Below are 16,004 nucleotides of genomic sequence, written 5' to 3' on the forward strand. Positions count from 1 at the left end.
TTTTCACCCCTGCCCATTTGTTAGTTGGTGCGTAGTGTGTTTGTTCTATACAAGCAGGATTCCTCAAAAATGGATTTCCTTGAAACTTGGTGGAAGAATGTGGTATGGTTTGGGAAAGAACCCTTCAAATTTAGGTGTGGCTCTGGACCAAGGGGCAGGAATTATTTTCCACTTTCTTTAAAATTGAGTGCCTTAGTAGTTACTAAAATACAATGGCGCTGACAGATAGAGCTATGCCTCAATCACGCTGCACCAAAATTTACACACAAATGTTGAAAAACTGAAAAGAAATCCGTGATCTGGATTTACTCTAAAATTCAATGGGTTCTTTTCTGACCCATACCCAATGCTGACATGTCCATAAAGGCAATCTAGGCAATTGCCTAAAGCGGCACGGGCAAGGGCGGCGAAATGTGAATAGCTGAGGAAAGTGTCAATCAGGCTGCACCTGCAGCCGCCTCTTTCACCGCCTCCCACTCCCAATATAAAAAGAGGTGACTATTGAAGGAGCAAGATTTTCAAAAACAGATGGGTTCATTGTTAAAAATATTGATTCCAGGAGTGTTAGCAAGGATGATGAAACACTGAGCCAAGAGACTGCTAGCAATACTACCGCTGATCCACAAGAGGATTACAAAGTGTTTTTCTTTAACAGACTACTGGACCACTATAATACTGTGGAGGAGTGGTTTTCTCAACATATTTGGGGTGTTTGACATTCTGTCCATCAAGGAGAAAACACTACAGTCGTTCTCCAAGAATGCATAGCACTGGACAAAGCCCTGACACATGGAAACTCCAGAGATGTTAATGGACAAGAACTTTTTGTAGAGTTGCCTGCTTCAAAAGTAGGCGTCTCGCAGCTGGAGCTACACCACTAGACACACTCATGTTCAACTGTGACAATGGGATAGAATCAGATTTTCCAAATGCTTTTATAGCATTACGAGTACTTCTCAAACTCCTGATTCAGGTACTTCAGGACAACCCATTTCAAACTGATAAAAAAACTACCTCTGCAGTACAATGAAACGAGACAGACTTAATGGACTGGCAACGATCTCCATAGAACATGAACTGGCACAGAGAATTGAAATTGAGGATGCAAGATTTTTCCTGCGATGGAGGCGATGTACACTTTTGCTCTCTAGTTGTGGTTTAAGTTGCTGATGAAATGTGCTTGTGCACATTTCATGCATGTGTGTTTGATGCACATGTGAAAGTGGTGTATAGAAGAGATTTGCACTGGTATTATTTAGTTTGTGGAGCAGAAATTGGATTATTTGGAAAATAGCTAAATATGCTGCCATGATTCATGATACGGATCCACAAAATTGCATCACACCTACTGTTGACACTTTGAGCACACTAGCATGGCACTAGTGATCTAGTACACTAGCACTTAAAGGCACAGTGTGTATAATTTTGTGATATCTAGTGGTGAAATTACATGTTGCAGCTGAACACCCCTCACCTCACCCTCTCCTTCCAAAGTGAAAAAGAAATTGTGGTAGCTTTTAATTGTCATAAAAACTCAAAAGGTGTTTAGTTTGTCCAGTCTGGACTAATGTAAAAAACATGGCGGCCTCCGTAGAGAGGGTCCCCTCGATGTAAATATAAAGTATTTAAATACAAAGGGCCTTTTCTGAGGTAAAGAAAAATACAATTCATACAATTTAGATGAAATGAACTAGTGAAAACATCATGAGGATTATTTTATATTAAATTTCTGCCAATAGATCCCTTTCATCTAAATCTTACACACTGGACCTTTAATGTTTATGGCATATAGGTGTTTGTGTGTTGTTACTGTTATGGTATGTTGCAAGTAGAGGGGCGGTACACTTATTTTTTGCCTAGAGCAGCAGAAGTGCATGTGGCGGTCCTGCTCATACCACATCCTTTGACCAAGTTTTAATTCGGTGAATCATTTTGCGTAATACTGCTAACAAATAAAGCAACAAACAAACAAACAAACAAACAAACAAACAAACAAACAAACAGACAGGGGTAAAAAATACAACCTGCCTGGCAAAGGTAACTGTTTGATGAATTGCCTTTAACTTTGGTACAGGCACTCAACGTTTTTACAGAGTAGAGATTGTACAGACTTTGGTGATCTTTTGAAGTCTTTCTCTTGCAACACCATTGGGCTGACAATTTGTCTCCCTCAGGATTAATTGGAATAACTTTGGGGATCCCTTAACATTACCTTTTGTGACATCATCGGGTCAAAATTCTTATGTGTCCAGTACTTTAAAATGAAAATAATCTCAGCGTATAGAGACCATAGAGATTTGGCTTGGGAACCGAAGGGTGGCCGGTTCAAGTCCAGCATGGACTAAAAAGTATGGCAGGTGGACTGGTAGCTGGAGAGGTAGCCAGTTCACCTTCTGGGCACTGCTGAGCGCCCCCCAATTGCCCGCAGGGTGCTCTACCATCTCTCTCTATATTTGCATGTCTATGAGCCCTTTGTTTGTGTGTGGGTTTGTGGGTTAAAAACTGCATGTATAAATAAAAAAATTAAAAATGAGTGTAAAAAAAATGTCCCCCTTGGGGGATCAATAAAGTATATCTTCTTCTTCTTCTTAATATGGCTAACTAATACCTGCTTCACATCACCATGGAGGTGCAAGTGCAGCTGTAGACTCTTGTGACTGAATTATTAACACATTTGAGCTCTGCAGGATACAAGAAGGTTTGTTTCAAATTCCACACTTGTCATTGTTTGGTTTGTCTTAATTCAGAATATTCTTCTTCTATTGTTAGTGCCGACTTCATGCTAATGACTGATCTCTCAGTTTTCTCAGTTTTTTACTTTCTTAAAAGACAAAAAGATTTTTATACTTTCGTAAATGTAGATGTTTCACCCTGCTCATATGTGACCAAGGTCACTCTCTTGCAATCATCTTTTCAATCTTTTAAATATTTAAAATCATCTTTATAATCATGTTTTACAAAATATCTTTTATCTCACGATCATACAGTGTTTTGCTGTTCTTTCTTCACAGTTCGGTGAAGAAAGCCGCCTGTTAGCTTCACAGCTTTAGGCTGTAAACCAGGATTGTGAACATAACCCCCATTTTCTCCATACTGCAGCTGCAATGGCCCTGATTTCCCAAAGAGACCATTCAAGTTTTACCTAATGCGATGTAATCAGCTCAAATCTAAGCTTCCCTAACCATGAATGTCAGGGAAAAGACTCAAACATTCACGTTAACACAAAGTGGGAGCGATAGAGCGAAAGGGAACGCAGCGTGAGGCCTTGTGTTCTGACATGAAGATGCATTATAAAAGATACAAATCAGAGCAAGACACCTGAGGCCAGTCCAGCACCTCTGCACGTCTCCTCAACACCCCCCACCCCTCCATCCCGCAGCGTCTCCCTCCTTACTGACTATTCCCATCCAAACCTTAGATTCTTGTCTCCTCCTCTCTGCTCATCTCTCTCTCTCTCTCTCTCCTCTCCCCTGATACATCACTTCGATTTGGCCTTACTTGTTTTGCTTCCCCTTCTTCTCCTCCCTCCTGCTCGCACCCTACCCCGCCCCTTCAGCTGCTGTAGCTCTCGCCCACGCCACCCAACTCTGCCAAGTGCAGCCGACATAAATCAACCTCTACGTGGTAAACAAGGAGAGGGAAAGAGAGAGAGAGAGAGGGATGGAAGAAGAGAGAGAGAAAGCCTCCAGGCAGCCAGTGATCAGAACTAATGTGGATGGACTGCAAATCGCAGGCCGAGAGGAGCACAACAGTTTTGCTTCTCTTTCTCTCTCTTCCCCTCTGTCTCTCTCTCTCTGTTTTCCCGAATCACTGCCTAACTTCAGCTCAGTTAAAACAGATGTGTCCACCTCATCTGTACCTGAGTCCAGTCAGCCCAACTTAATCTCTCTCTCCTTTAATGTTCTCAAGGCAGCCATTTTACCTTTGGATCATCTCATTGAGAAGGAAAGACATGATCAACCAATGGGTGAAAGTGAGGCGCTAACTCAGGTAAAAACTAGCCGCGGCAGCTTTGGGGTGTTAGTGCACTAAAAGCCTCCATAACAGTGAATGGACACATCGACTTTCGCCGCCTTTTACCAGAGAAAAGCTTTTCATAAGTCGTTATTTTCCCCCTCTTGCTTGCTTTTTGCTCTATGTATTCTATTCTCTACTGCTGGGTTACGGTGTTGTGACAAAGCAGCATAATTGCCATAATCGCACACCGCAGATTGCGAAAAAGAGTGCAGAGAGATAGACAGCGATATTGGCTTTCCAGTGTTTCTGAGAAGAGCATGGTCACGGAGATGGACTAGTATATAAAGTCCCTGCTTCTAACAGAGGCTGAAGATGAAACCTGGGGTGTCTGACATTTACTGAGAGGTGCATGTTCGTGTGTGAGTGGGTGAGGGCAGGAGGACTGCACCAGGGCTGTAAAGTGGAAAGCTGTGTTCTGCTGTATGAGCTGTGATGTATACATGATTTTAAATCATAACCTGGTAAGTTCACTGACACGGAGAAGGATGTAAGGTGAGAGTTACACAGTCAAGACCAGGAGTATTTGGACAGTTACACATTTTTGTGTTCCGAGGGGTCTGAGCAATGGATAGTACATTAATGTGTCACATCTTAGCTTTCATTTGAGTAGGTTAACAATAATACAGGAAGAAACCAATATAGCCCCTTTAAAATGTGTTGCTCAAATTTTATGGATTCAAAAGTAACTGGAAAGATACACATGAAGTTAAAGAAATCATCATATTAAGCAACACTAGGTAGTTGTTATACCTTAAAATAAGAGTTTCAAAATCATTTTGATGGTACATAAACTTACAATAGGGAGAATGGCATGTCTGTTATTGTAACAGTGCCCCATGGATGCTCCCAGGATGCCTGGAAATGCAGTGTTAGAATATTACGACCTGCTTTATGGCAAATGTCACACACCAACAACCAGAGCCGGAGCAAAAAGCAATCTATAAGAGACAACAACCTCACTATTCTCAGTGAGGCCATCATGGCAGAGCCACCAAAGAAACCAAAGAGGACATTGTCAGAGGACACGAAGAAGAGGAAAAGAGACGGTGAACAAGTAAGAAACCGAAACATCGGATCATATTTCCCTACCAACAGCTAAAAGAGGCCAAAGGAACTGTTTGATTTGCTACCCATCATGCTCAGACATCGATAACCTTATCGGCTACTTGCTTGCTGTGTTAGCTTGCATGCTACTGTTCCACCCTCAGTTGAATGTAGTGAATGTGAAACATTTTCAGCCACACCCCAAAAAACCTTGATGATGATTCTTTGGCTTCTGAGGTTGCTGGTTTCTTCTCTGTGAACTTGTCAACAATGCATGTGTTTAGAGCTGAGTGCATGGGGAGGCTCAGACTGCGAATCGTATTTACAACAGTGAATTACGCATCTCAACTGTGGGGGGAGTTAGAGTATAGCCCGGAGAGGAACTTGCATTGTGTTGCTTATACTATTCTGCGTCAAGCCTTTTGCAGTCAATGGAATGTCTGATGTCTTTGACCCTGAGACACCAGCAGATCCTTCACCTTCCCCGGTGATGATCTCCCTGAGCGTCACTCCAGCTACCTTTCATTCAAAATGAAAATCAACACGTCCTGCCACCACCATACACACATATTGCAGGCCATCAATACAGTCTAGAAGCACTCAGACAGTGATCAAACTGTCCTGAACAACAAAGTCAAAACTGTCCCTTTTAATCCATTTGTCTGAATCTGAGTTGCTTCTGTATGAGTCTGCATTTATTCCTGCTACTATCAGCAGTGCAATCATCAGTAAATGCCAGTTTAGTTGGCAGTCTTTCATGCCTGAGTCATTACAGAACCAGCACCATGTTTGACAGATGAGGTTGTGGCTTTGGGTCATGAGCGGTTCCTTTTTCGCCACACTTTCCTCTTTCCATCATTTTGATTGAGTTTCGTTTCATCAGTCCATAGGACTTTGTTCCACACCTCTGCCGTTTTCTTTCTGTGTGAGTTTTTTTTCTGTAGAGTGGATTTTCTGTTTCTTAGGTTTACCACTGGTTTGTATTTTGCTGGTGAATCCTCTGTTAGCAGTTATGATCATAAAGTCTCTCTGTATCGTTGACAAGGAAACATGTCCAGTCCAACTACATCCTGCAAAGCATTCTTGACTTACAGTACTTTTTCTTCATGAGGCTAAATATTTTCTTTCATCCACTGGATTTATGCTCCTCTGTCAACAAGCTCCTTTGACATTTTGTACCTTTTTGAGAGCAAACCCATCTGCTGATATTGGCAAACCACCTATATCTCCAACTTGCCCTGTCATAATCATCACTCTCAGTCAACTCATGAACCAACACTGAAACCACAAGGCACACTATGTGTTTGGAGGGCTATATCTCACACAGTTCTTTTTTAAACTGATATATGCTCAAATAAAGAAGAGGCTTGGGACTTTAAAGTGGAGCTCAAAGATTTTCATTTAAATCACTGTTAAATCATGAGGTAATACAACTGATCCATACTGATGACTGATGTAAGTATTGCGATATTTATACATTTGCAATATTATGAATTGGGTGCCTGTGGCGATGTTAGCAAAACAAAAGGCTGCTGTTCATGCAAATTGAACCTTTCTTACCGCTGCACCTTCAGCAGATCACAAATTAACTGTTATTATGAAATTGTCACAGGAAATTTGTTAGCTAGCTTCCCACTTAATCACTATTGTTCATCAAAAATTCATCTACACAGTAAAAAGTGTTTTTTCCAGTGTAAAAGTTATTTTGCTCTAAAGTACTCACATTTAAACATTTTGGAGTGTAACTATCACCTGCTGATCCTCAGGTGGGAGGAAAGATACACATGAAATTGGACATTATGACCACACCCACTAATGTTGCTTAAATTGAGATTCTGCTTCCATTACTGGATTACCAGTCTTTCAGTGAGCTAGCATTGAAGCATTCTCAGGATTTTCTAACAGCCACCATTTTGAGATACTGACACAGTGAGCTGTTGGATGCGGAGCTGCAGGTGACAGGCTGCACCTCTCCAACTTCTCAGTGAGGTCACAAGTCATTGCACTGCTGAACTCTGTAGTTCACAGATATGATTCCTTTGTGTGGCATAAAATCACATCACGGTTGCTCACTGAATGAAGTAAAATGATCAATTGTGGCCTGACAGTGACCCAAACACCAGGGTAAAGGAAGTGGAGGTGGTGAAGACGGCTACTAGATCTGACCAAGTAAACCTCACAGCCAGTAACCATCTGCATGAAAGCAGGGTTGTATTCACCTTTTTTATTTTAGTTTCACTGCAGACGCTGGCTGTTACAGCATCTGTTACCCCATATCCCTGAAACACACTCCTGTTTTTATTATGAACCATGATGTGGTCTTTGTGGTGATGTCATTTCTTTTTGTTGGTATCATTCAAGGCACTGACCTGAAATTGATCAGGCAGAAGAAGCAGTTTTAAGTAGTTCAGTGCTCCACATTGAACATCATCCATTGGGCTCGACAGGACAGGATTTTTAGAGGATTGGACCTTCAAACCCATCCTGGTTTGATGTTTCTGATAGACTGCTGCTTTGTGGCGGATGGCTTGCACTTGGCCACTAAGCAGGGTGGAGTGGGTCTGAGTCTGTGTGCATGATGGAGGATCAAGCAGGGTTACGAGGTAGACAGGGAGCCTGGCTTAGCATCTGCTGAGTGCTGAGTGCTGTGTATGTGTGTGTCTGAGTAGACTGGCTTGGAAATGTGGCCACGGCTGGAACGAAGCCATTTCACAACATGGGGAGGCTGGCAAAAGGGTATTATGTAGAGCAGTGTATCGGAGTGTTTCTGTTTTGTGTGTGTGAAGGAGAGATGTATTTCTGTCCTATTTCCCTACAGCAAAGCCAGTGGAGACCTTTACAGAGAATTCTACTATGCACACATAACTGACAGCCGACAATCCATCTCACTGGAGACAAAGCACCCACACACAAACTTAAACCAAACTATAAAACAAGTCTTCAGTCTCCACCTTCAAGTTTAATGTTTTTTGGAAGGTAGACAAGTTTACACACACACACACACACACACACACACACACACACACACACACACACACACACAGTTGTGTCTTCATGACTTCAGAGGACATTGCACTGATTTAAATAGATCTTTTTGGAGATTTACTTCCAACAAATCTTCACCTAATGATTGCCATTATGACAAATTGCTTTTTGTCCCTATAACGAAAACGAGTGTCCATAATGTGACTGCGTAAACAGATTCCGCACTACGTGACGTAATACTTACCAAGCCTACCAAACACAAACACACAAACTCACACACAGGGAAAACACACGAGTTGATAAAAAAACAAATTCCTAAAGGTTAGAAGAGGAGATAAAACGGCTTCAATTTGCCAACAGAGAAAGATAAAAAAGAAAGATAAAATTCACAGAATGAATTTGAAGCTGGTGCAGGATCCTGGGAATAGCTCTGGTGGCTTTCATCAATATGTGAATAAATCTGATTATAATTATGCTGTTGGTACATTTACAGCATCTATCCACTAAGTCAACAAATCAATGTTTGTCTTTCTGTATGTGGAACACGTACTTCACATTTGGCATTTGTATTTAATAATCTGCGAAATTGTCGAATTTGGTGTGACAAGTAATATTGTCATTACTATTACAATCTGAATCCAAAGACAAATAGCACTTTGAGGTGAGTGGGGGCGGGGACAGTGTGCCTTAACAGTCTTTGGACCATTTTGATAATTATTAAATTATTTATAATTCACCATATCTGACAGACAGAGACATTCACAGGTGTTGTGGGTAGTGATCTCTAACATGGCTGCAACATATATAGAATTACATCCTCTTTAACAACTTGTCTACAAAGTAAAAGCACAATGTTTGTTTTATTGCTGTAATATTTACTATTGAGCAGAAATATAGAGGTTTTTTTTGAGGAGCTGTGAATTTGGGTCTGAATATTGTGTCAATTGGCAAAACAGGCACCGCATAGTCTATTAAACTGCAAATATTACAAAAATGCTTGTATGTTTTGACTTGCTGGTCAATAGAATAATATAATAGTGTACAAATGTCTCCATGGCTCTAAACACCAAACGACGTTCCTCTGATGCCTGTCTACTCCTCACTCTCCCCTCCAGACTTCGTACCATGAGTGAGCCTTGAAGTAGCCGTCTCTTAAGGTCTGGACTGATATCCCTCAGCCTCTGTGTCACATCTGCTGCTTCTTTTAAGATGCAATTAAAAGCTCACCTGATAAAATCGGCCTTTCCTGGTGCTTCATGAAGGGTAATCTCTTTTCATCGAAGTATGTTTCATTGTTGTTGCTGTTCTTCCATCTTGTTTTTGTAATGAATATTTTATTGGATTTGTTTAGTGTCCTTGCCTGTCTTGAACAGAACTTAGAAAGAAAATGTATTCTCCTCTGTCTTATTGATTAAGATGAAATTATTTTGTTTGTTGCAATGTGGAATCTGGATTTAAGATACATTACCTGCAGTGGTTTGCAGTTTGTGTTGTTTTGGCCGAGTGAAATATTTCGATTGTTCCCATATTACTGTTTCACATTTCTCACACAGCAGAAATCTAGGTTGTGAGGACAAAATCAAGGATTTAGGGATATTAGGACTCTCACTGATAACTATAGCTAACAAACTTGTACCTTCTCAGAGGTGTGATAAGCAATACAAGTGAGAAACATTGGAGAGAAAAAGAGACACATGAGGACATGGATGCCTCTGAGGGAGCTTCAGCATCCTAATGTTTGTGTGTGTGTGTGTGTGTGTGTGTGTGTGTGAGTGTGTGTGTGTGTCTGTGTGTGTGCGTGTGTGTGTGTCCATCTGCTAAGGTCTTATGACACATCTTCATGTAAAATCTCGTCCTGTCGGGAGGTTTTACCCCCTCTGGACAGACAAGCAGGCAGGGTGAGTATGTGTAACATCAGCCTGAAACTGACTCAAGTGTGTTTATGCATGGACACTAAAGGGCATATCATTTTTCAGACAATAGAAATATAACAAATCAAGAATAAATGAGGAATCTAAAATATTCAATATATGTAAACAAAACTGTTAACAGAGACAACATCTGCAAATCCAGTGAGAAATGCACAAACATCATGATCCCAGGCATTCATCAAGAAATTAAATATGGTCATAAACTTAATTGGCTTACAGTGCTGGTGCGCGCACACACACACGTACAAAAACTCGCTCCAACTCCCCAGGGCTTCAATACTGACAATAAAAAAAATACATTTTCTGAGAAAGTCATAGTGCCTGTCGCCATAGAAACGCCATTTGCTCCCCTGATGGCGATAAAAGAAGCAAATTGCAGCAATGGAGGTTGGAGCCATGAGGGTTAGAAGTACAGAAGTACACAAACACACACACAGACAGACACAGACAGACACACACAGACACACACAGACACACACAGGCAGTCCACCTCGACTGGTGTGTGTGTGTGTGTGTGTGTTTGCATGGTGACAGGGAGAGAGAATAGACTTAAAAACAGTGTTTTCAACATATATTATTAACTACCTTATTCAAATATATTTAATGTCATTAGTGGTGTCATATCTTCATATCTTATATAAAAATTTAAAAAAACAACCTGATCAAAGTTATAGGAGACAAGAGAACAAGCCAGATAAGATTACAAGTAAGTAAAGTGTTTTTAAATGAGAAAATGACTGTTTTCCTCAAACTTTTTCAGATGACTGAACGAGCATGTGTGCAAAAATGTGTGCATGTGTCGTCAACGCTGAGCTTATGGTCACATCAGATGCTTTTATTTTTTGCCAGGTCTTTTAAATCTTTTTAATGATTTGTCTATAAAGATAATAACAAACTAAACAAAATGATTGGATGAGATATACAGTATGTGACTGCTGCTGAGCTGTTGTTTCAGGACCTTGGACAGCGCCATTTGTTGAGTGTAAGTTTGTCTCTGTCCATTGTGCTGAAATGAAGGAGGAGGATATCAATAGACAGACAGACACGTCACTTAGCTTGGTTTGTTTACCTGTTTACTTTTCGTGGCTGTAAGAACATTTCAAAAAATGTTTTGTCAGGATTGTGCTAGGAATGTGTTGATTTTATTAATTTTGAAGGTTTTAGTCGTAGAGTTTTACTAGATTACATTACACAGTGTGAATAATAAGTTACACGACACCACCATACATCAACTAATTCCAGAAATGACTGTCTGTCTATGGAACACATAACTGTTCATCTTATCAGCTTCACACTTGGCATGTGTATTGTTAGGGGCCAAAGGAATTGCAGTGAATAATTTGGTGCGATTTGGACACACAATCACAACAACCGCTTGTTCATGACAATAGCAACAACTGATTCTGCAATTCCGGGTTTTGTGTACTGATTCAAGCTTCTCTGAACTTTGAATAAACAGGTGAAGAGCTCTTTAACAGTTTCAGAAAACTGCAACCAACCTTACCACAGGCCAGGCAAACAACCAAACAGGCTGCTTCAGAATGGACACTACACTAGTTAGGAGAAATTTGTTGAGAAAATATTTGGAATCACTTTGCATGCATAGCTTGCTAAAGAGTGCTACTCCCAAACACACTTAAAGGAGAAGTTCGGTTTTTTTCAACCTGGTCCTTATTTGCAGCATATGGTATGTAGATCTACTCACCTATAAAGGTTTGGAGAAACTTGGAGTCCTTCGGACGCTTTTAGATCCACACGCGATCGGCGTATATCCATACAACGCAAGGGTTCGGGGCATACACAATACAGCCTCTAAATAACGCATTATCTGCCGCGAAACTCTTTATTTACTATGAATCGCCAGCACTAGTCCCCTGTGAGTCCAAGTTGCTTTGTTTACATCCCGGGCTTTCACTGGGGTGACGTCACCTAGGCGCGCAGCTGCAGCTCAGCTGACGATCAGCTGTGTTTGTTTACACGGAGTTTGCTGCTGCTAGTTTTGCGCAACATGGCAGAATACTTATCAGGTGCTTTACAGTACAGTATTCTTTTAAAGCAGCTGTGTCCTGGTGCTCGGGCATATTCATCCGGTTAAAGGCTAGCTAACTTCAGTGGGCTAACAAGCAGCCTTGGAGCTAGCGTTAGCTTAGCGAACCGATTTGTTCTACATACCATATGCTGGAAATAAGGACCAGGTTGAAACAAACCGAACTTCTCCTTTAAGTCTTTTCTACAACTCCCTGTTGTCTTCTACAGAACATCCTGTGACTTTTAACAACTAATGAATGTAGCATATAGTCGATGTTTCAGTGTCATGACACCATTCCTGAAACATTTATTGCGATTTATGTTGTTTTTTTAGCACAAATCAAATGTCTAATAACAACAACAGCAACAAAATATGTCTAAAGATCAGTCAATGCAGTTGATCGAGCTACTGGCTCAATGACATAAAATCATTGTACAACACCACTGACTTCAATAGTTTGCTGAACATGGCTTTAAAAGTAGAGTAACATTATTTAACATCTTAACGTCTGTGTGCTGCACCTTAAGGATTCTTTTCAGGTTTGTATTTTTTTGTCCCGGTGACTTTGTAGCTTTCGTGCGTTCATGGTTCCACTGCTGTAGTGCAGAATCACTCGAAAAAGATGATTTGAGTTACAGGAAGATGTTTACTTCTTATGATTCAATTTTTCCATCTCTGTGATTATGTACATCAGCCACTAAGATCACAAGCATTTCATTCATATGTTTAGAGACAGATCAACAGGCAGGAATGGCGACAAATTAAAAGCTACGCAGTCCTTTGACACTTTATGATTCTATTAACTGGCGACAGAGGTGAGATCACGGGGTGAGAAATGAAAGAAAAAAACGACAGATGAAAGCGGGAGGAGGGCTGGAGGAGGGATGGGGAGGAGAAGAATGATGAGAAAAGAGAGATGGAGGAGGGAGGCTAAGGGTTGAAAAAAGGGGAAGAGAAAAAGCATACTAAGCCTGATCAATAGTAATTCTCCATGTCTCTGCAGAGGGTAACCTCTCCCCTCATTTTTTCCCCACCACTTCAATATTTCTTTCTCTCCCTTCCTCTCTTCTGATTTCTCTGAGCTCTTCGACTCTTGTGTTCTATCGTTCTCTTTTGTTCCACCCTCATTTTCACCCCTCTCTGCTTTCAGCTCCATCCTCTGCAATCTCTCTTCCTATCCCGTTCTGACTCTTTTCATTCCTCTCATCCACCTACTCGCCTATCTCAGTCCCGTATTGTGAATTCTCCCTGTGTGCTTCAAGCCGATCTTCCATAAGCTGTGCAATAAAATGGTTTGAGGATGGGGTAACACTCACTATTGACCTGATGAGGTCTCTGACAACAGGGGTATTCTGTGGCCGTACATCAGGATGACATTAAGTGCAACAGGCTGGTTTTTACGACTCTGCTCGGGGCATTGGCATGATGCAGCATTACCCAACAGGAATTGCTCCCTTGAATGTACAAGTCAACACAAGTCAACACAAGTCCACACACACACACACACACACACACACACACACACACACACACACACACACACACACACACACACACACACACACACACATTGGAATTTGCATCTAACATTGTTTTGAATCTTTTAAATGTCCAAAAGGTTAAGATATGATAAATACGCTTGTGGATGAGTAGCTGCAGGTGAACATGTGTCTTTTTAAAGGTTGTGTATGCATGTACAACGAATGTGTGCGCTCTTTGAGAGTGTGTGCGTGAACCCCTGCTAATCCCCTGAACTCATTAGCCTAATTGGACGGTCTGCAGAGAGCTCCACATTGATCTTTGCCTGATATCATTCTCCTCCCTGTGAGTGCTCACTCTTTTCTCTTTCCGTCTCTCTCTGTCCACCCTCTTCCTGTCACTTCTCTTTCAAACATCCTCCTTCTCTTTCTTTATCCTTTGTATCCTCTCTGAGCACAATTAACTGGCACCATAGACACACTGGCTCTATCTGGACAGCTAACTAATTGGTGGCACTAAAAGCCAAATATGTTGGGTTGAAAGAAGCTAATGTAATGACAGGCAACAGCTGGATGAAGTACGTTAATGGAAGCAATGTTGTTTTGAATTTGAAAAGCCTCAGTGAATGGTATATTATGACAAATCCACAAAAGCTTAAAAGTATCTTTAAGAAAATCACAGTTTTATCTCAACGCACAACACAAATGTATGAGTTGCTTCCAATGATATGTCTGCCACAGCCTCCCAGGAAAGCAGAGCATATTGCTGACTGCTAATGTGATACAGAGGTCATTAGCTGATGATTGAGAAGATTTTTTTCCAGCAGTGTTAATGTTGTTAATAAAAAAGTGACGGAAAATATTTATTGACAGAAAAAGTACCCTTTTTCCATCAATGCATTAAAACTGAACAACAATGTGAAAGATGGACAAACAGACATGTCTTCACATCAACAGCCTGCATGTATCTGTGGTAACACTCACTTCATCTCCTGGTTATTCAAAGTGTCCTTGGCTGCTCGAAATATCTCAATTCAGTTAACCTGTTGCTGTGCTTTTATTAACACCTTGCTGAATCTGAATATCTGTCAGTATTGTTATGCGATGTTACTTGTTCTTGGACGATTTATGGACTAAATTAATCTACAATCCACTGAGGATTAGACAAGACATGGCAACAAAACATCTGAAACAGGCATGATACATATATATATATATATATATATATAAATCTGAGCTTGTGTTATCATCAAGTTCTGTGGGGATAAACCTAGTATAGTTTTTCTGCTTTCAGGAGATGTTCTATAATTCATGTCAGCAGTCCATCTAAATCCTCCTCTTGCAGTGAACAATTCAGGCAGCTGCAGTAGTGCTAGGTTAGCAGGAATGAAAGGGGGGGGCAGGATCAGTCCAAACAGCTGATGTAAGTCATAAACACAGATAAACAGAGCCCAAGCAGTTTTGAAGAACAGTGAAATGCAGCGGCTTAAATTTTCTCCAAATTTTTATGTAAAGGGTTATTTTAAACTGATACCAAAAAATGTAAATCTTTCATTTACCCTTTGCACTCCGAAATGTGTTTTGGTGCATCCAGGTGAAAAAAGTGAAGCAGTCTGAAAACTGAAATAAGATGATGATGTCTGTGGTATCAAACAGTGAAGTCATATATCCAAAATACTGTCTACTAATAAAAAAAAAATATACTGACTTCTCAAACTATCAAACTGTTATACTCATTTAATGTCACTAAATATTAAAAAAAGTGTTCCCCTGATATTTTTAGAAGATATAGTAGAGTTTATTCTCTTGATTAAGTCCAATAGACCCAAAGTTGGTTTTGTCTACTGTTACTTTTTAATTGAGAATCATTTATTTTCTAGTCCTGTTTATCATAAAAAAACATATTATAGATGACTCCACACTCTGCCATCTGTTAGTCTGATGGATTAAAAGCAGTGAGACAACTTTCAGCAAATGGAAGTCACCTGTTCCTAGCTAAGTAGATGGCATCCTCTCCTGAGAAAAAATAATTTTGTAAATGGTGTTTATAAACTCACTGTTGCCACGGAGAGCCAGAAGCTACTCTGAACACCGTGCTAGTGAGCAGGGACCGCTCTGCGTCCCAGAGAGTGTCCACAGTGGGAGAGGGAGAGAGTATATAAAGAGGTTGTTAATAAATAACTTCAACTATACATCTCCACCACCACACCTGTCTCTGCCTCTTCCTCCCTCCCTGTCTCAGCAGGAGTTAGATGATAATGAGGCGTGGTGTTGTCAGAAACTCAGTCCATGCTCATCCATCCAAGCTGCTTAGTAAGGGCCCTGGTACACCACTGTCTGGTATGTGTACACACATACACACGCAAGGTCATGAACAGACAGATGTCAGGGTGCGCACGTGCACACAGGGGCAAACACACACACACACACACGCACGCACACACACACACACGCACACACACACACACACACACACACACACACACACACACACACACACACACACACACACACACACAC

General features: G+C 40.9%; 1 protein-coding gene across 1 annotated transcript in view; it reads right to left on the reverse strand.

Annotated features, from left to right (window-relative positions):
- The window catches only part of itfg1 (integrin alpha FG-GAP repeat containing 1), a 136,223-nt gene that overhangs the window by 12,925 nt on the left and 107,294 nt on the right, over positions 1–16,004 (reverse strand). The window lies entirely within an intron of this gene.

Source organism: Paralichthys olivaceus, chromosome 1 (genome assembly GCF_024713975.1).
Source record: "Paralichthys olivaceus isolate ysfri-2021 chromosome 1, ASM2471397v2, whole genome shotgun sequence".
In the NCBI taxonomy this organism is placed as follows: Eukaryota; Metazoa; Chordata; class Actinopteri; order Pleuronectiformes; family Paralichthyidae; genus Paralichthys; species Paralichthys olivaceus.